Consider the following 26,457-nt stretch of genomic DNA (forward strand, 5'->3'; position numbering starts at 1 on the left):
GGATGAAGAAGTGATACCTGAGGCAGAACCAATGGAAAATAGTCCTTGTAAAATCAAAGGCCATGACATAAAAGATTGTTTTTCATTTCTCTGTGCCACTGATCACATCCAAACCCGGTGCATCTCTCCTGCCCTGTGCAAACTTTGTAGAGACAGAAGAAGTGTAAATTTGAGTCATCAGGACAGCTGGCCTGATGAAGGTTAAAACCAGAATCATAGAACCACAGAACAACCTGGGCTGTAAGGACCTTAAAGATCGTCTAGTTCCAACCCCTTCTGCCATGATCAGGGAGACCTTCCACTTGACCAGGTTATTCAAAGTCCCATTCAACCTGTCCTTGAACATTTCCAGGGAAGGGGCATCCACAGGTTCTCTGGGCAACTTGTTCCAGGGCCTCACCGCCCTCACAATAAAGAATTTCTTCCTACTATCTAATCTAAATCTACACTCTCTCAGTTTAAAGCCATTCCTCCCTTGTCCTATCACTACATGCCCTTCTAAATTGTCCCTCTCCGGCTTCCTTGCAGGCTCCCTTTAGATACTGGAAGACGCTATAAGGTCTCTCCAAAGTCTTATCCAGTCTGACTAATCCCAACTCTCACCCTGTTTTCATACGAGAGGTGCTCCAGCCCTCTGATTAGATTTGTGACCCTCCTCTAGACTCACTCCAGCAGGTCCACGTTCTTGTTAGGTTGTGGACCCCAGAGCATGATGTAGCACTTCAAGTGTGGTCTCACAAGAAGTATAGGGGCAGAAGCACCTCCCTCACCCTGCTGGCCACATTGCTTTTGATTCAGCCCAGAATACGATTGACTTTCCAGGCTACAAGTGCCCATTGACCTTTTCAGGTCATGTCCAGCCTCTTATCCACCAACATCCCCAAGTCCTGCTCCCCAAGGCTGCTCTCAATCATGTACAATCATGTTTTATGTACATATTTTGGTTACAAACCATGTTTCCAGGATCCCACTCTAGACATCAACAAATTTTGTTGTTGGGGATTGAAAAGTATAAATTCTGTATTTGGTCTATTGTACATTATATTGTTTTATATGTATTATGTTTTATTCCCTGTGTATGTAAATCCTGTCTTCTGATTGGTCATAATTTGCATGCTCCACCTTAACTCCTCCCCTTATTCCAGCACCTTCCCTACCCTGGAATATATAGGGCTGGAGCCAGTTTGTGGTGGAGGCTTTTTTGTTCTTCCTGCTGGTCTGATCAGTTGTGCCCTGTCTGCTACTCTCCCTGCAATAAAATCGCCTTACCAATTCCACCCTAAGGAGTTGTAGGAGTGCTCATTTAATCACGAATCCCCCACATTTTGTGAGTAAAAACAAAGCAAAAAGAGTTTGATCATTCTATCTTATTTTTCAAGTGAATGGACATCGATAGTTTTTAGTGGGTTTATAGATACAGTATGTGAGTTTGTGTGTGTATTTATGGAAGTTATGATTTTAATAGCTTCTTAAAAGTAAAAACCAGCCAATAACAGAAGAAGTCAATTGGCACTTCAGGCATAAAATCTTGTATTATTGTGTTAATATTGGTATTATGCATTTTACCAATTGAAAGGCTTTGTGCAATTTTAGGAAGGGAGAGAAAAATAAAATCGTGCACAATAATGACCAAGAGGAATGTAAGTTAAGGTTGAAATGGAAATATGGAGTCATTACAATCACTTCTGGAACTGCCTGAAGACAAAGAAGGAGCCTGTACTGCTTGCTGTAGAAAAGCAGAACAAATGCCTAGGTCCTAGAATAAACACATTTGAGGGACATCTGTGTCCTTTACCACCTCAGTCAACACAGATCTATAGTACTGACTAGACCAGTATTCTTATAAAGGGATCAATCTTCTGCTTAAAATTTCCCAGGAGAAAACCACTACTAACCTTGAAATTTGGAATTACTCTGTGATATTAAAATTCAAACATTGCGGATTATTGATTTAATGTTACTGTGACCTTGATTTAAACACTGTGTTTTTCTATATTTAATAAGCTGGGTAAAATTGCAAGATAGAGTGTAATAATTACTTGCTTAGATGAGTATTTACTTGCTCATCTTCTTAACAAATTCATATAAAGCAGATAGTTTAACCCATCAATTTGCATCAGACAGCACCAAGGGCATAACTAGCCACAGGTAAGAAGTTTGTAAGCCACATAACTTTGTTTCCAAATCATGACATGGATTCCTTACATGTCCGGGATTACTCAAGAAGTGGGTTGTGCTTACAATATCATAACAAATTGGCAGAGAACATTGTACTTTTGAATTTAATTTAGACTTTTTTTTTCAAGTGTAGTAGGTATATAACTATTAATCTTATCATTTTCTCAGTACAGTTACTTGTTGAACACCAAGGAGATTTAATCACTTATGTAGTGCTGCAGCTTTCATTGTGCTTGTCTCTATCTATACAAGAAATAGCACACAGTCAGTGTGGGACAATTCCCTGTAATTGCATTATATGAAGCAGAGCCTAAAGAACACGCCAGCCAGGCCTGCCAAGAAAAATGAATGCAAATGATTTCTCTAGAAACTTAGTGCCACAGATAACTCCCCTCCCTCCGTCCTTCTGCATCTGGCCTTTATTGTGCATGCTTCTTACCAACAGCAAAGAACTGGGAGATTTTGGCGGCTTTTCTTGGTGACAAGCCCTCACTGAGTTGGTACTGAGCTCTCACTGTTGATTGTGCAGAGCTATGGCTTAGTGCCATTGGTCACCACTTCGTTAACAGGGAGGCAGGTCATAACATACTGATGCAGCAATCTGTTATTACAGGACTTTTAGGGTAAAGCTGCCTGAAAATTGTAATAGAAAATGCCAATTAACTAAGCCAGGAGACTTCATTCAAAGCACCTCAGGCACAGCAAACCAGAAAAAAAATCTTTACATTTTCTGAGCCAAGATAAGGTTTCTGCCTATCATTTTATGCCTATGACTTAGCTGAAAGTAAGTGTCATTAATTACTTCCTAGGAAAGAGTATTTTCCAAATAAGAATGGGGAGGTGTCAGTTTTTCAATTATTGAACTTTTATCACACTGCAAAGCAAGAATGAAGTAAGGGGCAAGACAAAAAATCAGATATCAAGCACCAGAAGAAAAGGCCATTTCCAAAGCATCAGTAAAAATATTGCACTGTATGTGCCAGAGAACACTCAGAAAAAATATAGGACTCATAAGAGAATTTTGTGATGCTTTAGGAATTGTGAGCAGATTAAGCAGCAGAACTTCCTCGGTTTATGGGTATACATCCCATTAAATAGAAGCACAACTACACACTAAAATTGAAATCCATAAATCCATAAAATAAAATTTAATAATCAGCAATACCAAATGTTGCCATTGTTCTCCAAGTACCAGAAAAGATTAAAGGCAAATCAGACTTCTTTTTTTTAATGCTATTTTCTAAAAGGTCTTTCTGTTGGTTCTAGACACACTTCAAAAGTATAATGTATCAGTAAGAATCGTACTTCAAATATGACTCATAACAGTGAGGGTTTGGTCACATGCAGAATTTCTAATTCTGTAGGTCAGCAACCTAAATTCAGCCTTATACATACCTGGAAGTAATTAATCCCATCTTTGCCTAAGCTAGTTTGTTAGTGAGAGGCCAGGCAGTGCATTTTTAATTTATCCAGTTTTCATTGTCTTCAGGAAGCAACCAGTTGGCCTCTGCATGTCTGTCACATGACAACAGTGATTGCTTCATTATATAATTAAATGTCTTAGGGAAGACTGAGCCTTGAGTTGGTCTTAAATCTACCAATGGGCAGAAGGAATTGAGCTGTGGCACTGGGGGTACATGTACTCATCTAGTGACCACAAACAAATACTCAGGAAAGGTAGAACATCTGTTCCCCATAATCTCAAGATAAAAAATATATACAAACACCTTACAAAAAAGAGACAAAAAGACCAGCAAGGCACTTGGAAAACAGGCATCTTATCCAAAAAATAGGATGTAGGGAAAACTAGCATACAAGATGCTTCATGCCAAAGGTAAGTCAAAAAATGCATACCTGATAGATTTCTGAAGGAATAAATGGGGAAGGTCCAGTTTTCAGGATTATAAGTATCAAGAACAATGGACAAAACACTTCTAACTTAGAAGACAACGGAAAGTGCAAGTTCTGAGGGAAATAAAGCTTATGAAAAAAGGACATAGGAACTTCTAGAACTATAAAGGAGTGAACATGTATCTGATCTTACCACATCTATTCTCATGCAAGTGTTATAAACATGAAGGAGATTACAGTAAAAACTACTTCAGAATCTTACAGAACATCTGGCTCTAGCCAGGAAATTCACAAAATCCTCCAACCACAGAGATAAAGTCAAAGAGGAAAATTATTCCAATGGCATTTTTCCTTGTCTTAATAAATTACTTGAGAAAAATTATGTGGTAAATTTTACTCATATTTTGAAATACTTTTAATAAAAATAATCCATATTTTCACCACATATCCTTTGCTGTCATTTTTACCAGCTCCATCTAAAAGTTTCACAACATTTTTGAGTATCTAAGATCTTTCATTTTCTGCCTCCTGTACCACAGACTACCAGCAAAATTGGAAATAATGCATACTGTTACAAACTCTAGATACAACAAGTAAAGACAATGAGAATAAAATATAATTTCCAGACCTGTCACAGAAGTGAAAATATACATTTCAACTTATTCACACAGTATTAGCAAAGCAATATCAGGAACAGAATGATGCTGTAGTATTTTGTTCTGTGCAGATCTTACCACTTACACACTGTCCAATTTCTATTGTATTATTTTGCTTTTTATTTTGGTATGATTTGGCAAGAAAAGGCCTCAGACAGGCCCCCAATTCTACCAATTAAGAAAGCGCAAAGAACTTTAGTGCACGTGGCGAAAATCCATCAGTTCTAACAGAGATACTGAACCAGTGGACACTTCATGTTAGGTGGACCTGGGAGACCAAAAATATTGTCTTGACCTGTAAAACCAATGGAGGGAGAAATCACATTCTGTGCTTACATAGCTTCATATGTGGCTGCAAAGGGCTCTGCAAGGGGGGTTGTCTACAACCGCTGCACATCCAAGGCAGGACTTGTGTTCTGAATGTAAACATTAATCACACAATATTAACGAGACCTGTGACCTCAATAAACTTGTAGCACATTGCTCATCTCTGTCCAGCCATAACAGTTAGAAGTGGGGCTTTTTCATTGGTTTTTGGTTTTGTTTTTTCATATGTACACAAAAAACACTCCAAGTCCATCAGATATTCATGCGAATCAGCATGGTGTACTGCCATGAAAGATTTACTGGCTCAGAGAATGAAAATTTCATAAGCATTCACTGAGCTGATAAAACAGACTGTCTCATTAAAGATAGAGACACCTCACTGAGGACAATGAAACTGTGCATCCTCACTTTGACAGTGATGGAAAATAACCATAACCAAGGTAATTTTTTTCTGTTACCAGATATTAAGGGATGAGGAGGGTAGAAATAGGTAGGTGCAAACATAGATAATTACAAAGTCCCTTCTACATTTTTACTGACTTTGACAACCATAACAGGAAGCTAAAAGGCACATTTCCAAAAAACAATGTATTTTTTACAATGGTACGTAGTAAAGTGAAGGAAGTTATATTCTTCAAGTGTCCTAGTACATTTTATAAACCAAATTCCTTCTTAGCTCACAGAAAAATATTTCATCCACCCCATTCAATAGTTACAGCATTTCGAGAGTATTTAAAATAGTTTTTAACAGTCAAGAGGGTAAAACACTGGAGTGAATTGTCTTCAGAGGTGAAAGAAATCCCATAACCAAGCATTTTTACAAACTAGTTGAACAAATATGTCAGGAATAGTTAAATGTGTTTGATCCTGTCTTTGGGAAAGGAAAGAAGCAAGTGACTTCTTCATATCCTTTTCAGCACTACAGATCTATAATAAGAATGAAAATATAATTATGCAGCACTCACGTGCACAATTGGTCCTATAACAGAATAGAAAAGAAACTCAAGTAATGTTTCACTGACCACAGCTGTCAGATCTTTTAAAGTTTTTTAATGACAATGTAAAAATATGCATCATCTCTAGCAATGAAAGAGTATGCTTCATTCCTCTCAAGTGTGTTACAGTGTAGGAGATTCCAAAAGTGATCTCATTACCCAAGAACTATCAACTATGAGAATGATCTGGTTTCATCAGTTCCTGAAGCATTCATGAAAACACCCTTTTCTGTGCTAATTATTTCAGTGCCTCTGAAATGGCTGCCCATCAGTTTAATAAAGTTGAAGATAAAATATAAGAGCCTATCAAATTGTGTCCAATGACATTCTTGTACAGCAAGAACATACCACAGGAGAACATCAAGACCAAACTTGTGCTGTTCTGACTCGAATCAAAAAGAAAAAAAAAACAACGAACAACCCAAAAAATAAAAACCACAAAAAAAGCCTCACAACAGCTTTTCGACTGCCCAAATGCTGAACTTCTTTAATTTTAAGGTGGGAAGAAAAATTTTGATTGTTCCCTAATCTAACAGACTAACAAATGCTAGGGTACAGCAACTGGAGATCAAAAACAGGCACAGTAACACATTTTAGGAGCTGCTTCCCCAGGGAAATGCTGAGTTTTCCATCACAAAGTCTTTGAATCAAGACTGGATGTCACTCTAAATTGTAAACAATAGCTCAGCTGGAATTAGTGGCATGATTCGAGACAAATGGGGCTGCCACATTGATATACAAGAGGTCACTAGCCATTCATAATGGTCTGTCTGGTTTTTACATTAATGAACTGGCAATCACAGAAAGCTCTACAAAGCTGACAAATTCTTCCATTTCCAATGCCTCGGTGCCAGAACAAAGGAAGCAGAGGGTGATGAACAACACTGGTAAATGAGATATTCAGACAACAATAGCTTAAAGGGAAAATCTCTGCCTTGAAAAGAGTTCTGGTAGCGCAGTAACTTCCTTCTAACTGCCTAATTCCAAGTGTTGCCTTCTGAAATGTCATTATCATTCCTTAAAAATTATGAGGTTTTGTTTCTATCCAGAGTACTTCTAATATTTCAGCTGAAATTAACACAGGATGTGGAAGGATGAAGATTATCTGTGCTGGCTTCAAGGAATACAAAAAGACAAAGTATTCCTCACAAAGAAAGATAATCATACTGATAAATGAAAACTTGGGAAATTAATTGCTTGAAAATTAAAAGCATGCCTTAATGATGTCTTATAAAATTTGATACTTTCCTTGTAGCTAGCAATTCTGATTATTTCTCTTTGAAATACTATCAGACGAATGTATGTAAAAGATTATATAATACTACTACAAAAAGCAAGGTACAAAAGTGAGGTATTTTGTAATTGTAGATGTCACTGCAAAATAAATAATTCCATATATTTCTTCACAGCTTAGTATTTTTTATCAAGTAAAACCCTTGGCTTCTTTTTTTTAGTGCATGATCAAAGACTATGTACATGGTTCTAGCAGAGGCTACAGTGGTCTGTGCCAACCAACAACAACATAGAGCCCAAATGTAAGTTACAACATTGATATGAAATGTACTGTTATTGCTAAATAGGAGGGTTGAGTAAACCTGCAAGCTTATGCTGAGTACTATAAATACCTACCTTAACTTCAAATGGGGATCTGAGAGGTTGTGTCTGTTTTGTGCAAATTATATACAAATTATAGATTAAGTGAAAGAAAATTGTAATGAATATTGCTGCTTTTGAACGCTGACAGTAAGAGCAGAGTCAACAAAAACAGGTACAGCTTTTTAAGTTCTACTGTTGCATTATTTCCCCTTCTCACAAACTATTCTTGGACATGAAAAAGCATGTCTGTGTAATTGACATAGTGGGGTTTTTACCTAATAATTTGGGGGAAGGACATTGTCAAGATTGCAAGTAATAACTTTGGGCTTCCTATTCTATTTTTTTTTTTTTCGAAAATCTAATCTTTGCTATAATGTAACCACTTTTTTAGACATCATCTAAGATGGTACCTGCTGAATCTGAATCTGAATCTATCAAGCTTTTAACCTTACCTCATAAATATAAAAATTGGTCAGAAAGCATCTACTCTCTGCATCTCAATGACTTTAAAAAGTCATTCACACAGAAAATTGGTAATCTGACAGCTCAGGAAGACAGGTTTCAGTTCCCTAAAGGAAATAAATTGGTGTCTTGGTTACCTCTATTAGATAGTGAAAGATCACCTCTGTGAAAAGGCTGAATGAAGAAGAAAGAATGTCGACATAGATCAGGACATTTAGAGTTGATATGAATATCAAGTGCTACTATGTGAAGCACATATGACCTGGATGGGAGAGTCAGCACAGCTGAAACTAGAGTTATAAGGGATGCATATGTGGCACAGAATCTGCAAACCAGAACCAGGACACTAAAAGAGAAGAGTGGGAGAGATAGCTAAAATCAGTAATGTGCACATCAGAAGAACACATCATCATGAAACAAAGAACAGTATGAGAATAAAAAGAGTTCCTAACTTCTGAAAATTAATTACACTCTATTCAGTCCTGATTCACAGGCTATTCAGATGCTGATTTACTGTTGATTTAAATGGGCTTGGGCTTAATGTTCTCTTCGAAGAACATCACTGTGTAAACCTCAATTCTAAGAAAATTATATCAGAGTATGATGATAAAATCATACTAGTACCACTAGTGATATCACCCAATTTAAAAGTAAAAAAATGTTTTCAACAGCTAATCCCCCCAAATCCAACTATTCAAGCATTTATCACACCCTGGTCCAGCAGAAGTGGAAGAAATTGCTGAATATGTAAGCACAGAAGAGATGTAACTTGCTTACCTCCTCTTCCCAGAATAAAATCTTTGTCACCTGTAAAAGAAAGTATTTTGACCTGGAAAACCTTAACTGAGAACATCAGTTCCTGAGACACAGAAACACAAAGAAAAATAATAAGGAAAAATGCAGGCAAACACAGACAGACAGATAAAATCCAAATAAAAGAAAAGAAAAAAAAAAAAACAAACACAATTCCTGAAGCAATGGAAAAGCCAGTTCCATTAGAAGGCAATTATAATCAGAAAACAAGATTATGTGGAGAGACAGGTTTTAAAACAGTGTCTGTGGTTTACATAACACTCAGATATGAAATTTGAAACAAATATGTTATTAGAGCAAGATGCTAATCCAGCAAATGAAGGCAGAATAATTAAGTCTTGTAGACCTAGACTTCTGGGAAAAACAATATTTCTAACATTTGTGCATTCACTAAGTGGCACCACCAATAACTCTATTGTTGAAAACATTCTCACAATTTGAACAAAATAGCAGTGCTTGTGACATATGAATACTGTATTGTAGAGGCTTATTTATTTCATATCAAAGTTTTGAAGCGCTGCTTAATGTTTTATAATTCTTCAAAGATAGGGGTTTAGAATAAGTCATCTTACAGTCAGCAGAAAGAAGTTCGTTGCCTCTGTGTCTCATCTGAACAACTAGCCAGTGAGAAGTACTAAATTACTTTTCTGTCTGTGTGAAGAATGCTCATCCATTCAAGAGTTTGAGAGGCAATAAAAGGCTCAATGGAGGCAAATATTTTTTTCCTGATGCACACTAGATCACCAAACAGAGAACAGTCCCTCCTCAGTAGATGCTAGTAGCTAAGTCACATACAGAAGAGTACACCTTATCTACCACAGGAACATTTGAATCTATAAAAAATAAGGAAATCGGTAGTTCCACAGAATTTTTAAAAAATTCCTCTGAATAAGCAGAAGGGGAATACGCTCTGCAGGAGAGAAAATGAACAAGAAATAAGCAAACATGGAGCTTTTAAGAGAAGCTGAGAGAAAAACTGACAATGAAAGCTACCACACCATTTGAAAAAGAGCCATCAGGCCATGTCCCTATTTATGCAAAGCCAGATGTAGTCAAGTACATCCCTATGCAAGCAGGTGGGAGTGACCTGTGAGACCAAACCAAGCAAGATCTCTACTTCCATATTCCAAGGTTCAAAGTCTTTACTACCTTTATGTTGTCCATAGCCAGGTCTTACAGTCCTCCAGACTCTTGTTTTTTTGCTGGAAGAACCCAACCCAACTGCAACAATCCTCTTCTGTGAAGACAAGGAGGTCCAAGGCAGAGGCACATCTCAAAACATCATAGGACAACCTATGGGAGAGCTACTGAATCTGAAGGACTGGGGTACACTCAAAGGTATCCAGCTACATGTCTTCAAAGAATGACAGTATTGTCCCAAAATCCACATTGGAGAGTTTTTCAGGAGTTAGGGGATTTATTTTTTACTGGGAACCAGCAATTGCCGAGAAGGATCTCTAGCATGCAGTTGGGAGAGAGATTGAACCTTAAGATGAAAACTCCTGAAGCTTAGTGTAACCATAAGCAAACAATCCCTGAGTACTATTGATATAAAATCTAAAGCAAAAATCAGATAATGGAGATTTTAGTTTTCTTCCCAGAAGTTTTTTATATAACAGTTTTTTAAAATTATATGCTATATGTTATTATTACTTTATAGTATTATGTAATACCATTTATTTTATTTATATTCTATGGAGGTTTTTTTAGAATACATTTCTGAAACTCTGAAGTAGTAAGATGGGAAGTACAGGCTGGAAAAGGATATGATCATTCAAGATGGAAAAGGCACCACTGAAGTGATAGCAATTTGTAATGTCCTTTAAGGATGAATGTGGAGCCCTTGACAGACTGGTCAGAAATTTAAGGAAACTACTACCAAGGCAATGTAAGTAAACTAGTATCAAGGGCTTTATTAAAAAAAGGAATAGCAAATTTACTTACAGCTGTTAGAAACAAACAAACCACAGGAAAAAAAAAAAAAAGAAAAAAAAATCTAGCAGCCTAGTAATTCTCAGGAACTGAATATGGAAAATTCAATTCACGTAAAATATGCCCAGCTGGAGACCAAGTCTCACAATGATGCAAGGATTCATAAAGCAGGGCTGTCTAAAGCCACAGTGTTATCAAAGACAGGTTACAGGGCAAATCAGAATAGTATCAAGAGGTATACCCAGTGACCTAAAGCAGATTCTCACTTCATGGAATTTGTTACTAGAAATATAACTTTATCAATAGCTTTTCTTCCCAGAGGCAACCCTGACCTTTGCTAGGTGAAGATCCATATACAAACCTGCTCCCTTCTTATTAATTCTTGTTAAAGTGGAGCTCAAGATATCACAATATAAGAAAAATTACTGTATCATGTTAAACCTCAAAAATATAGAAAGAAAATGAAGGAATATTGAGACAAATGTCTCCTGTTGCTGAGTTTCACTTCAGGTGAATTCACAAGCTGGCAAACAGAAATATTTATGCAATTTTGGTTTACAGTAGTACATCTAATGTACATTGTGAGAACACACAACAAAAAGAATTTATCAGTAAACAGCAGGAGATACAGAAGTCATAAATCTCCTGTCCTTGGAGATAGACAAAAGGAAAGGAACTCTAAGGTTTTATCTTAAGACTAGGTTGAGTACAGTATCTGATAAAGCTCCAGGAGGTATAATACATGAAAGAACTGCTTTACATTCCTCTTCATAGTGTACAGTACCAAAAAGAATGGATAACTGGGGAGAAGGAAAGTCTGAGTCTCACTTTTATTTTCCAACAAATTAACTTTTTGCATTTAATTTTACAAAAGGAAAACTGAGCACTTGCTTTTACGTACCACTAACAATTACCATTCAAAAAAGTTACAGTGAAGGACATCCATTCCTAAAAATGAAAGATCTGACAGCAAGCTTTCATTGGGAATCTGAGGAATAACCCAATAAACAGAATGCAGAAGTACCAAAAAATTATCAAAAATTATGTCCAGTAACAGTAGACAAATTGTTTCAAAAGCGTTATGCCTCCCTCATCTCACCCCCATCCTGCTATCCCTCAGTACGTGAAAGAAGTATCAGAAGCAGAGCAACAAGGGATCCATTTCTTTGTTGTTGTTTTTTAAGCTGTTCATAACCTCTGCCAAATTAGAGTCAGTCAAGGAAAAATTAACATTCTGCTGTACACGTGGAATTGTGCCAGGGATGAAATATCTGCACAGCAAGAACAAATTTGAGAATTAAAACATACCACCTTTCAGCTCCAACCTTCCCCAACACCATCACAAACATCTCTGTTCCTGAATTGTGTTAGCAGCTGTCTACCTGAGGGAGGAAGAGAAGAATGTAGGAAGTGAAGACAATGCATTTTGAGGCAGTGCAGAATGCAGAGTAAAGGTAAGAACAGAGGGAATAAGTTTTTTTCTTTGCTTTCTGATAACAAAGTACTAAAATCAGATCAGCTTTAAAATTGGGATTGTCATTGAATCATTTCTGTTAGTGATCTCAGCAGCCATAACTGGCTAAATATGTTATGTCTTGACAGAAATGGGAGTCTCACAAGAGAAGGAAAAAAAGTAGAGCACTGCAGAAATCAGTGCCTGGAGCCCCTGCTGAACCAAAGCCTCAGCATGATGTTAAAGAGATATGGTATTGCAGGAGGTACCATCTGTTGTGTTTAGATCCCAGAAGCTAAAGGGCTAGTTTGAGGCAAAACTTGCCCTAGCAAGAAACTTTTTACCTCAGCCCTGAAAGCTAACCCCTTCTTGAGCCAAGCAGATCAGATTAGACCCATATCTCCACATCATATTCAGCCACATGTGCGTCTAGGTGGAACCACCTTTTAGACGAGATCATTGCTGCCTTCAAAAATAGCAGCTGTTGACACATTACTGAGAGCTGATTAATCACTCCATGTGCCATGCAAAGCAGAATTTTTTTTGCATAAGCTATAACAGAGATGTTTAGAAGCTTTGTGCTGCAACAGGACTCCATGCTGTTCTCCTTCTCACGTTTTGGTTGACTTGCAAGAAAACAGTGGATGCTGTCTGGGTTCCGTCCCAAGGATAGCCACCCTTCATGTAAGAAGAAAAGTTTTCCAATCCAGCCTCAAAAAGTGAAGAAAAACAACTGAGCTTGAATACACTATAGACAATTAACAGGCCGAAAAACATCTGCCTCCATGTCACTGAATGCCGATCAACCTGGCTTAGCTAGAGAAAAAATTATTTGTGCTGGTAAAAAGAAACTCTACAATGCTACACCAAAGGGAGAGAGAGGGAGAATTTATGATCTCCTGAATTATTCCTCCTCCTCTTTCACTAACACCAAATACACTCATGTAAACAAAATATATCCATAGGGTTCACCTATTTACTACTTCAATATCACCATTGTATTTGGTCACTTAAAACCAAAACAAAGAAAACAAACAAAACTCACACAAACTTTTTTATTTTGGAGAATATAAAAATGTATAGTTCCCAAGGTGGGGCAAAAATTGCCTCACACAGTTTGGAAGATGTAAGAGAAAATAAGATTTTCTGTTGAACTTTTCTTGAACTTAACCCTCTGTGTCCAACCTCCAGTCAAGATTTTTCCCCTTGTATAATAATTTTCTGCATTTAAAATTCAGCTACTTGCCAAGCAAATAGCATCTGTTTAAACAAAAGGAAGAGATTAGTGGTGTCTACTGTCTGTGATAGGAAAACAGCCAAGCTTTGATAAAACTACGTTTCAAGTTTGCCTTTACTGTTTTCAAAAACTGCAGCTGTTCCCTTCAACTTTTTTAAGCCTTAAGCTTTCTCACATGACCTTGAAGACTTAAAAAGCTGCAAAATTGTTCCAGACGCTTACAAACTTTCTAAAGCAATGCATTTCAAAGCGTTCCCAGTGACTTCCTTCTTATGAACAGGCTCATTTAGTGTATCGTAGTTAAGTTCAAAGGCACTCATCTGAGACTTAACGCTTTCTTCTAGAGGTAATATAATATACTTCCATGAAAAAACTAGAAGTTATAGGGTTTAACTAATTAATCCATCCAGAAATTCTTATTAGGATGAAATCAAAGAGAGAGATCCATGACCGACTCCTAAATGCAACAAAATGTCAGCACTTGAATATCCAAAATTATTATCCTACAATAAAAAAATGAAATTTAAAATGTTTCCTAAAAAAATTTCACTTGTTTTTTTAATCTGTTCTGTGAGATTTCTTTATAAGACAAAATACTAGATCACTGTCAATTACCTGAATTTAAAACTGATGATACTTTTCCCCTCTTTTTTCTTTTTAATGGGTTTGAGCAGTTCTTTCTTCTCTTAGCCAGGATGAAGAGTGACTAAGAAAAAACTTTCTAGACTGAGGTAGCAAAAGTAGCTGTTCTTGCCTAGGTCAAAACAGCCCTAAGAACAAAAATTTTAGTTCCAATACTCAAAAACACCTGAGGATATTCTAATACTGTGAGACAGTTTTACCTAAAGAAGCAATGAAGTCCTGAATTTTCCTTCCCTTATTCTTAGTACTCATGTTATTAATGAAAATTTCCTACTCAGTAATTCTATTATCATATAAGTGTCTAAACTTGGAGACAGGCAGAGAATAAGACTGTATTATTGTGGTCTGCACTGACACAGATTTAAAAGCACCATCAGTCTTCCATAACACCATTTAGATCATAAGCTGGCTAGATTTTATATGATGCTTAATTCTTTAGTCTCTTTGTCAATATGTTCTTTACTGAGACTATTCAGAAGTAGGAAAGCATGTGTTCAGAGCAAGATCTGTCTAAAGCTTAGAATGCTATAGGTTATGCAAGGGTTTATTATATTTCACTTAATGTTGTGCACCAACAGATCAACAAAAATTGTCAGTGAGCAACAGTTTCCTGTTTTCCAGGGATCAACCTTTCCTTAGTTCCTAAACTCCTGTGCTAACAGAGGTATTTATGTCTCAAGTTGAAGATGTGAAGCATCAAGGCTGCTGATCAGGGGCAATTACCAACATCCAAAAATCATCAGGCAGACCAAAAAATCCACAAGATTTACTTCAGAATCATGACATTTAAAAATGATGTTTCGAGTTCTTTTCTGCCCTCTGGGATTGGACTCCACAAGCACTGCATCTTTCAGGTTTTCATCTAGAACAAGAAGGATGAAAAGCTGATTTGATTTAAAAAAATGAAAGTACAATCTCTTAGAGTTTCACAGAAGGGGGTTAGCACTCTACACAGAGTGCCGAATATGGTAGGGCTCATGACTAACCCAAGATATTGGCATGGCTAATGCAGTTACTTAAATTTTGAGCTCCATGGAATGGTCCCAGAAAGCCTGACACAGCCATTAGATTTCACATGGAAAATGTGATAAAAATTATTATGTAAAAAGCTGATGGGGCTATGACAAAAAACCTTTAGAACCTCTGAGTGTGGTGCAGCTCAGAGAATCTTGCAAGACACTAATTAACACATAACAGACTTTAGTCTCACTGACACAGAAAAATGCAATCAATTAGTAGTGATATACATGACTCTCTAAGAACAGCTGAAAGATCTAATGAAAATGGAGATAAAGGGAGAGAACCAATGAAGACTACAGAAGATGAACTAAAGCTTGCAGAAAAAAAAAAAATAAAGGCAGAAAAGTAGAATGAGTAATTGTCAACTACAGGGGCTGAAGGGTGTGAGAAAGTCTTTATCAATTATAGAGAAGAAAACAGAACAGAGCAAAAGCTGAAAGACCAGCCCTGTGCATAGATAGGTGCATGCCCCTTTGCTCAAATTAATGAGGTGTTGCATTAGTACAGCTGAGAACACATTTTTGCCCTGAGACTGCAACAGCTGCCTAGCAGTGAAAGTCTTATGACCTCTAGGAACTTCCAAAGTAAAGAGTAGAAATTTCTTTGCTTCAGTTAATTTTAAAAAAAAATGTATATATACAGCACCAAAAAAAATCTTGACTCACCAAAGGATGAATATCTTATTTTTCCATCTCTAATTCTTATTCAACATGATTTCCATTCACAAGCTTATCAGCAGATTGTTGCTCACTGACAAGTTTTGTTGAAAGTACAGAAGATGCTGTATATGCAGGGAGAACAGATCAGTGATCATTCTGGGTCAGATGAAACAATGCCAATTTACATCACCTAAGTACGTGTATCATTAATTGAAATACCTTATCATTATCTGTAACAGTAACAAGTCAGATTTACAGCTTATGTCTTTTCTGAAGTGTTCAGGAAAGAAATAATTTTTTTAAAAGAAATCTTCCCTTACTTCTTAGGTAGCTTATGTAAGAGGCACTCAAAATTGCAGTCTCTGCCTTTGGGGAGCCATTATTTTCCTCTCATTGTTCTTCTGAATGGGAATAAAAGTGAACAAAGAGATCTGGGTAAGAGGAAAAGCTGTCAACCACCAGAAAAACCAACGTGATAGGAAGGAGCAGGGAAGTCTCTCTGCCTAGTGATTACACCAAAACTTCCATAAGCAGACACATTTATCAAAAAGGGCAAGGCCTTTACATGCAAAGATGGCTAACTGTTATCTCTAGCCTGAGATATTTGCAGTGTCTGAAATCCAAGGGACTTCATCTGCTATCCTAATAAAGTTTGCCTTGATATCTAATAAAATTGCCTGTGCTCTAATTTAAATCAAATAATTCCTCTTCAGTTCTCAACAATTGATGAAGATATCAGGCAACAACTGTAAAATCTCTATGAATTTATAGACATCTCTCAAATTTCTACTTTCTTGTCTGAAGATGTTTGTTTCTCTAGGCTCTTTCCTCTTAGCCAATTATAATATCCAACTCTTCAGTCTCATTATTTGTACAAGTCTCTTTTAATCACAGAATCACAAAATAGGTAAGGTTGGAAGGGACCACAGTGGGTCATCTGGTCCAACCACCCTGCCGAAACAGGGCCATCCTAGAGTACATGGCACAGGATTGCATCCAGATGGTTATTGAATATCTCCAGTGAGAGAGACTTCTCAGCCTCGCCAGGCAATCTGTTCCCATGCAAGGTCACCCTCACAGGAAAGTTCTTCCTTATTGTTCAGGTGGAACTTCCTGTGCATCAATTTCTGCCTATTGCCTCTTGTCCTATTGCTCAGCACCACTGAGCAGAGCCTGGCTCCATCCTCTTGGCACCCTCCCTTCAGATAGTTATAGACATTGATGAGGTTCCCCTCTCAGCCATCTCTTCTCAAGGCTGAACAGACCCAACTCCCTCAGCCTTTCCTCCTAAGAGAGATGCTCCCGTCCTTGAACCATCTTTGTTGCCCTCTCCTGGACCCACTCCATGAGCTTCATGTCTCTCTTGTACTGAGGAGCTCAGAACTGGACACAGATGTACCTCACTACAGCTGAGGGGCAGGATCATCTCCCTTGACCTGCTGGCAATGTTCTTCCTAATGCATCCCTCAATACCATGGACACAGTGCTGGCTCACAGACAGCTTGTTGTCCACCAGGACCCCCAGGTCTTTCTCCTCAGAGCTGCTTTCCAGCAGCTCAGCACCCAGCTTGTACTGGTGCATGAGGTTATTCTTCCCCAGGTGCAGGACTCTGCATTTGTCTTTGTTGAATTTCAGAAGGTTCGTCCCTGCCCATCTCTCCAGCCTGTTGAGGTCCTTCTGAAGGGCTGCACAGAACTCTGGAGTATTGGCCACTCCTCCCAGCTTTGTGTCATCAGCAAACTTGCTGAAGAGACATCTACTCTTTCATCCCAGTCATTGCTGACAAGTTAAACAATACTGGTTCCAGTATTGAACTTGGGGGACACCACTAGTGACAGGCCTCCAACTAGAATCTGTACCACTGATTATGACCCTTTGGGCTCTGCTGTTCAGTCAGTTCTCAATCCACCTCACTGTCCACTCATCCAGTCCACACTTCCTGAGATTTCCCAAGATATTTGTGAGAGACAATGTCAAAAGCCTTGGTGAAGTCAAGGTAGACAATATCCACTGATCTCCTCTTATTCATCCAAGTAGTTTTTTCATCATAGAAAGAAATTAGGTTTTTCAAGCATGATTTATCAAAAATTTCTTTTAAAAACATGCTTCCAAAAATCAACATTTCCCTTGAGGGTTCAATACATAGGCCAGTACATTGTTACTGAGTGAAGAATTACTTCATTTTGTTTTTTTTTTAATATTATACCATAGTTGTGTTAGCTTAATCTGAGTTCCTTTTACCAGCCACCATCTCTGCTAGCATATATTCTGAGTGGGAAGGGACCCATCAAGATCATAGAGTCTGACTCCTTGTCCTGTTCAGGACACCCCAAAAATCACACCATGTGCCCAAAAGCATTGTCCAAATGCTCCTTGAACTCAGACAGGCTTGGTGCTGTGACCACTTCTCTGGGTAGGCTGTTCCAATGCTCAATCAACCTCTGGGTGAAAAATCTTTTCCTCATATCTAGCCTAAATCTCCCCTGACTCAGCTTCATGCCATTTCCTTGTGTCCTACCACTGGTCACGAGAGGGAAGAGATCAGTATTCCATATTCAGTTCTCTCCTGCAGGTTATTATATTTCTCTCACAATTTGTCTGTTCATTTTTATGACAACCTACAACCACAGCTGCAGTATAGAAGAATAGAGCATAAACTGACCAAGGAATGATCCTCTCACTCCAGCTTGGATTTTCTAAGTCCGATGACTTAAGTATAAGACAAACTCAAAAGGCTCTCTCACATTAAGGGCTGTATATCACATGTACATAGCACATTACCTGGTCTTCACTTAACCTTCTTGATCCCACAGGCCAAAATATGTGTCTGTGCAATCTTTAACATAGCAAGAAGGTGTTCCTGGTTTAGGCATCTGAAAGCAGTAGAAAACCACCACCTTGTTTTACACAGAAGAACAGGACACGTCATAGGCCACTGCATCACAAGGATCTCCCCTGACACTCTCTGACCCATGCTCTCCACTTCTTTTCTGAGCCACATACACAAGCCAAAGACAAATGAAAGGTCCAGCAAAGGGAACTCTCCAGTAGTGGGAAATAAGTGCAGTTGGGCTGCACACTGTATCTCTCACCCCTGCCAACACAACCTGCATCTCAGTCTTTCTCACAGTTTTGTAGTTGCAGCACTCACTGGCTGTGCCTTTTGTGGACACCACAATGTTATTTGTTTATGAACACCAGGAGTAGCAGCTGAGTAATATCAAACAGCTGCAATTGTTCCAATCACAGTTTCTCTGCATGGGAGCTGGGGATTACAAAAATTTATTGAACAACTGCTATAACTCAGCACTTGCTGACATACCAGAGTCCTTCTGCATATTATTATGCTCCCCAGATCATGGGCCACAAAAACTCACAGCAAACTCTCATTTTAAAGACTGGTAAAAATGCAGATATTTTCTATATTTTATATTGAATTTACAGTACTAAGCACATGTGTGCCAAGAATAATTTCTGGCTGAACTATCTTACTATAAAATTCTCATGAAATACACATAATAACAGACAATATCTTTAAACAGAGATCAGCTACGGCATGCATGTCTATATATCTCTGTGTACACATAAAATTTTTAGGTGCATGTTGTACACATGGTTTCTTGCCTATTTCTGCCAGTATTACTGGAGGGTGTCTTAAAATATTAGTTGCATGTTATTTGTTCATAACGTTGATTTCCTGAATTCACATATCATATTAGCTCAACCACTGGAGAGTATGGCATGCTGATATATAATTACAAAGCTAAAGCTGCAGTTTGTAACTGAAGGAAGAACTCACAACCACTGATAATTTAGAAAATTTCTCTTTTTTTTTCTTTTTAATGGAAGGAAAATGTCTCATTCCCCTTAAGATATGAAGATGCAAGGGTTCTATACCATCAGAATCGTTCTTTCCATTATTTTGGTATTTTAAAGACTTTTATGTTGCCTTCAAAATTTCATTCAACTCCTATAGTCCAGTGCAGATAACCTATTCAAGGTCTTTATATCGTTTAAGTCTTACTGGAGTCCTCAAGGTAGTGGATGAAATGTAGTCCCTTCTGCAGTCTCTATGAATTTTCCCTATCTAGTTGTCATGACCAGCTTCTAGAAAGATCTCTTCCCAGGCTGAGAATTATTTGGTCCAAAATACTGCGTTAGACCAGCTACTGCGTCCTTGTGACCACAGATGTGTAGGCTGTCTCTGGACTGTAGTTTAGACCCACTCTCGAATCACCAGCACCTTTGCTGTCACCAGCCCTGCTCTTAGGTAGATTTTGGTCCACAGGAGGGTGAATGCCATGGAATAATGGTTTGCTGGGTTTGTAGCTGCAAACAAAGGAATAAAAGAGAACTACAATGAGCAAAATAGAGTCAATTATGTAAATTTTGCATACTTGTCATATCTACAAAGGGTCTCTCTAAATGCTGTAAGCCTCAACCACCTTTCACTGGTCTCAGCACCTAAAAAGTTTCAGCCTACCATAGAAGTCTCTTTTTAACCTATCTAAAATTATTTTAGAGTGGGAGGCACTAGAAGTAGGAGATGCAATCACTATGTGCATTCAGTATCCAAGAACTTCACTGGATTTCACATGAGGTTGGTGAAAGTTTCATTCAGCACAAATCACACTTTTAGATAGACTTGCAGATTGAATAAGAATTCAAGAATTACACAGAACATTTTCAAACTGCACTTTTTTGCACCTGAATATCTCAAATCTTACCAAATCCATTATTTTTAGTATAAGTTCAGGGAAGATTTGGGGCATGTGTGGTTTGATGCTTGGTATCAGAATGACTGCCAGTTCTCTAATTGCAGTTTTAAGGGTGTCAAGCAGAATGGATAAATTCGTTGTCTTAGTTCCTCTGATAAACTTAGATAACTAACTCACTGAACTCCCTGAAAGTTAAAATTAAAGAGTGTTTCCCTTTACTCTTTTTGTCTAGCCCAAATGTTTCCAAGGGGGTACAATGTGTGATACATGGTGATTCAAATCCAGGTACCTGTATTTCAGAAAAACTCAGACTCCGTTGAGCTGGTTGAGTTTAAAGGCCAAGGAGCTACTCTAAACTGATATCATTTACAGTTGTGTGGTTGGAGAGGACTGTTTGCTGATTCAGGCATTCTGAAACTCAAAAGTTCAAAGGTTAAAGAAAATCTCTGTGCTGCATCCAATGAACCAATAATCTAGACACTCAAGGTATTTGGTAATAATATGTTCGGGAAGGAAGTGCTGATATCTTCCCTCTTTTTCCTTGTTGTAGATTTCAAGTTACTTTTCTGACATGACAGTAAATCTGTAGATAGAAAAAGCTTTGAAAATACATCACTCCATGAAATGGAATTATTTTGTTTCCAGTCACATGCAGTACTTTGAAGGTGAACTCTATTTCATTTTCTGATTGTATTCCTTTCTATTTTTGAAAGCTTTGTGAATGGGAGAACAAAGGGAAAGAATTTATTCTCTTTAGATGTAGTTAGAAAAAGGAAAATACAATGCAGTAAATGCAGAATAGATCTAACTAAATAGATATTGTTCTACAAGAAAAGAAGACATTTAATCTCCTGAAAGCAATATGAAGCCAACAAGTCTTGCAAAGAAACCTAGTTAGTAGAGCCTAGTCTAAATGCTCTATTTAGCAAGTCTAATTCTGAATTATTCTTCTACTCATGAATTGGTGCAAAGAATTTGTATAGAAAAAAAATACATAGATTATAGGCTTGACAAGGAACTCTAGCAGATAAAACATCATTCTTCTGTTATTTTGTGCACCCAAGCTATTTGATTTGAGTCATAATCTTGGTAAGCTCTTAAAAAAACTGTAGGCAGGCTGTCCCTGCAGTTCAGTTGGGAAGCTGATCCAGAATTACTTTTCTCCCACAACAAAAAAAAAATTCAATTAATTTCCATCTTAAATGCATTCACAGTCAATTAATGCCTTGTTTCTTTCTACAGTCGTCTCTTTTTTAATTTCTTGTATTAGGTAATTATTTTGCAGTTTAAATGGTTAATTACAACTTGTACTTTGTGAATTATAAATGGTTATAGTTGTATAAAAGATTGCATTTAAATTTTATGGGAGAGCCTTGTGTCTTCTGTTGCTAGGTAACACTGAAAAATATTTAAACCCAAATATTAATATTTACATTTGAGTAGCAAGGACTGGATTTCACAAACTGCAATATTTGGTGTAGCAAATGTAAGTGCTACCCAGGGAGAAATCTCTTCCTTTATACATAGGTTATGTATCCATTAATTCCTGCTGCATCCCTCAAAATTGGAATTAAATTGCTGGTCAGGAATCAGTGTCCCTTTGCCCAGGGACGTAGTCTCCTTGATTGAGTAAATTGATCTTAAGGGCTCCAGTGTCTGCAACTTCTTGGTTACTTTGTACTTTAACATTAATATTGTGGCTAGACAAATAGTAATAAATACAAACATTTAAGACTCCCAGCCACAGGCCTCAGCATTTCCTAGACTATAATAAATAATTCTTGATGTTTCCTAGGGGTATGGAAGAGGCAGTTATTAAAGCCTGTCAAAAAGGAAATACTGTAAACCCCATAAGCACAAAATATTATCAATTCTAGCAGAGGTATAATGATTCACTGGAGGAAGAATTTGTGCTTAAAGACTTTTGTGAGCATCTGTGTCAAAAATCAGGTGCTACAGGCATTTGCAAAATTTCTCATCTTATCCTAGAGACATATCAGCACCTAATTTTGCTCCTGTCAAATCTTTCACCTTTCTTTTTCTCTACTTGCGCTTTCTTCCAACCTAGTAAGAATTGGCATCAAATTGTTTACCTTCTGCTTCAGAAAACTGTATTCTCTTTTCATCCAATAATCAAGTGGTCAGAATATTCACCTATTTTGAGAAATGTTGACTCTTGCTTTTCCTGGGAGCACGTAACTCAAGTCCTCCACTTTCCATGTTAGTGCAGCCTGAAGAATTCTTCAGAACTGCATAAAATAAGAAAAGCAGATGTGGGAACACCCTGCTTCAGAATATACCTTAATACGGAGCATGAGAGGAGTTGAAAATCCTGAAGAGGAGGAACTAGGAGCCTATCTCATATATCCTAGGATAGATACCCCAATGAAATGGGGCACCTGGTGCAGGAAAGTGTAAACAAAAATGTTTGCTAAGGGTCCTGAAGGTTAAGATGCCCAAGTCAGCAGAGTAACACTCTTTTCCAGATCTAAGTATGCCACTCATGGCACCATTTTTCAAATATGCTTGATGTTACCCACCCACCAGACATTACAGGCCTCCCAAGTCCTACAGACAGGGGATCTCCTGGTCCCTAACAGCCTTCAGGTAAAGCCAAATCACTACCTCAATCACTCTCTGTCCCTGAAGACAATTAAAAAATTCTTGCATCTCTTCTTCCACCACAAAGTCATGACAAAGGAGCACCAACAACAAGCCGGAAGCTGAACATTCTCCAAACAGAGTAGCTATTAGCCAAGTCACCTGTGCTGATAAGCAATGAAGAATACCAGGCTATAAATCTTTTGCAAGAGAAAGGCTGAGAAAAGGGATAGGCCATATCTTTTTGTTTTGTTTTGTTGGGTTTTTTTGTGGCACTTCCATCAGTTTAACGTAGTATACTAGATCTAGGGGGGGGGGAAAAACAAAAAAAACAAGAAACTTGTTTAATTTTTCACACAGACCACACAGAAAAGTAAAGCAACTACTTTAAATGGTTTGAGATCCACTATGCTGTACTTGGTCAGTCTGGCCAACAGCATGTTTTTGCTTAGGCTCCAAAGAAAGCTCCAATAAGAACCTTTGCAAACTTTCTTTGTTCTTTCCTCTAGGAGATTCCTTAATCTCAGGTGTCACAAGAGCATTGCTTCACATTACCCTGCATTGCCTCCGCAGCAACCATAGACAAGAGAGGAAATGGTCACATAAGGAAGAGTTTCTCTTCTGGAATGACAGTTAGGATTCTCCCCCAGCTCTCACATTCATCAATGCTGTGTCTGTAGGGACTTGATATAATTCCCAAGACCTGTGATACTGGGTTTGATCATAAAGAAATTGCAATGTGACACCAGAGATATGACTGCATCATCATATGATATGGGATCTTCTGCAAAATGGATCTTTTCTGATACAGAACTTCAAACTCTGAGAAAAACATTTATATATCCACAGTTCCAGATCCGAGTATGGTTTTATTTGCTCAAGCCTACCTGAATCCACACTCAAACATGAAGAGCATAACTACAACCGATTAAAAGAAATCTGAATTTATATAAAAAACAAAGCAGTTATCTTTTTTCTTTCTCAGAATATTTTCCTGAATATTTGTCCTACTTCAGAGTAACAACCAGAGAATTCTGAATCTTAACAACTTATGCACAACTGAAAAGAACTGCAAAAGCATTCAGGTATAACTCTCTGGAGGATGGAGAGGTTATTTTCTGGTTTTCATGATCATGATACCAAAAAAAATCCCCAAGAAGATTATTCATTCTGGTTCCAAGAACTGATTTTTTTCCAATGCAGTTCACTAAGGGATTTAAGCTTATTTCTCACAGTGATGTACTTCCTTTACCAGTGCTGATTAACATTGATTCTGACCCCAGTTCATCTCAGTTATATAAAAATATGGCCTTACTGAGAGGCAATTTTTAGCGCTCCTCATGCAGAAGATCATTGCTTTCTGCGTGGAGAAGATGCAAAGAATGAGGAATGGAAGAGATCTCATTGCATGGTTTTTAAAGTTCTGTTATACTTAGGACTGAATAAATCACTAGTTTTCCCTAAAAAAAAAAAAAACAAAATTGTTTTCTTAATGTCTAAACTTAACCTCTGACATACAGAATTAATAAAACATTCCTGTAAACAATCACCCAATACAAAATCCAAAAAGTTTCTGATCTCCAACTCAGGTTAACCTTAAAAAAAAAAAACCTACGGAATTTGTTTTAAATAATTGAATTCTGACTCACAACAATAATATGTACAATAGCTGCTACTAAAATATTATCATTTAACCTGTCATATAAATAATTGTATGGTGATGTAACTCTATTCCCTAGAGAATATTTGATCTTCAACCTTCAGTAGGTTAGTCTAGGTATCACTCAGATTTAACTTAGGCTTTAATTTGGGAGTTCATTGAATGCATATGGCTCAATTTAGTCCTCTCTGCAGATGATTCTCATTCAAACAGTGGTTATGTCTGACATTTTTCTTGCTAATGCCAGTAATGTTGGAAACTGAAATAAGAATGCACTTAGGGAACAGATAATATATGATTAGACCATTACGTCAGAGTTGATTTCTTGAATGTTTTTACAACATGGTATTTGTTATTTCCTTTATTAGTGGTCAAATGTTTACTAAAGTTTTCAGATGTTACTAACAGTGAACAAATGCCCACTTTATCCTATATACTTCTGATTCAGCTAAAAATCTCGTTTTTACCTCTTTTTGCTAAATATAAGGGTATAATGTGTATACCCCATTCCGTTTTTCTTTCATATTTTTTTGGAAGCAGGTACATGTTTTGTAGTATCTGATGTCTCTTTCTGGCAATTTTCCTTCACAAAATATTTACAAGGAGTTGTGGCTCCTCTTCTGACACTTGTGGAATTTTTCAGTATGAGACATCTGACTTGCTACCAACAGTACTAGGAACTAAATTCAACTTTGGGAACTGCTAATCAAGGTTTAATACACAACATTTTTTAACACTTTCTACTTGCCAGAAGAGGAATTCTGTGAATACTACTACCTCTAGTGTCTGGGGAACAGAATCACACATACCATGAGATTAATACTTTGCTTAGCAACAGTTTAACGCTTAAGCTTTGCCAACACAATGCCACCATTGGTAGCTTAGTTATTGTCTTTTCTTGTTTTGCAAGACAAGGGGCACATTGAATGGAATATTTACAGATTTAATTCTATAAAGCACAGTTTATAACACAACTTTTTTGTCAACAGGACTGTGATAGAGATGTTTATACGGCTGAATGGTTCATTGATATTTAAAATTCTTTTCTCGGCTGGGCAAATATCGATGGATACATCAATTACTGCCAATAAGAATGGGTGGTTTATGAAGTGTGTCATCCACTTGTCTATGTAATGGAGAAGTAAGATAGTCCAATTAGCACAAAGCTGGCAGCACCTCAGCAGTTAATTATAAATACTTTCCACAGTGTAATCTAATGATTTAAAATACACTTTATTTATCATGTGGGCTTTTTTTTTAAGTTTTCTTACCATTCAGGAAAAGTTTATATTTTAAATCAATGTCATCGATTTTGGTTCATGCCTATAGTTCACAAAAAAGAACTCCCAGAATGTTGCTGGTTTTGGGGGGGGAGGGGGCACATGTATGAATTCCAGAATGTAATTCGTCTTTTACACCAACACAGTACATTTATTCCCATAAGTAATTATTTGTCCCTGAGGTCAGCAATATTTTTCTACATGAGAAGCATAACTCCAAAGTATTAAACAATGAATAGGTTTCCTACCAATGGTTTGTGTAGCTCTTTTGTGCTTAGCTTCAGTATCTCTCTCTCTATTGAAAAGAAAGGTTGGATTCAGTGTTTGTTTCAGCACCAAATGTTGAAGGACTCATATCATAATCCATCATCCCGAA

The 26,457-nt window shown here is 37.4% G+C and overlaps 1 long non-coding RNA gene across 2 annotated transcripts; it reads left to right on the plus strand.

Moving 5' to 3' along the window:
• Positions 1–1,228: 1,228 nt before the first annotated feature.
• Positions 1,229–25,703, plus strand: LOC135412502 (uncharacterized). 2 transcript variants are annotated; one of them, XR_010429699.1, is made up of 5 exons: positions 1,229–1,327; positions 7,462–7,542; positions 10,589–10,766; positions 12,182–12,264; positions 23,651–25,703. It is a non-coding gene; the product is annotated as an uncharacterized LOC135412502 (long non-coding RNA). The 2 variants fall into 2 exon arrangements; XR_010429698.1 differs by having other exon boundaries at positions 12,185–12,264.
• Positions 25,704–26,457: the final 754 nt, after the last annotated feature.

This window comes from Pseudopipra pipra, chromosome 3 (assembly GCF_036250125.1).
Source record: "Pseudopipra pipra isolate bDixPip1 chromosome 3, bDixPip1.hap1, whole genome shotgun sequence".
NCBI classification, from domain to species: Eukaryota; Metazoa; Chordata; class Aves; order Passeriformes; family Pipridae; genus Pseudopipra; species Pseudopipra pipra.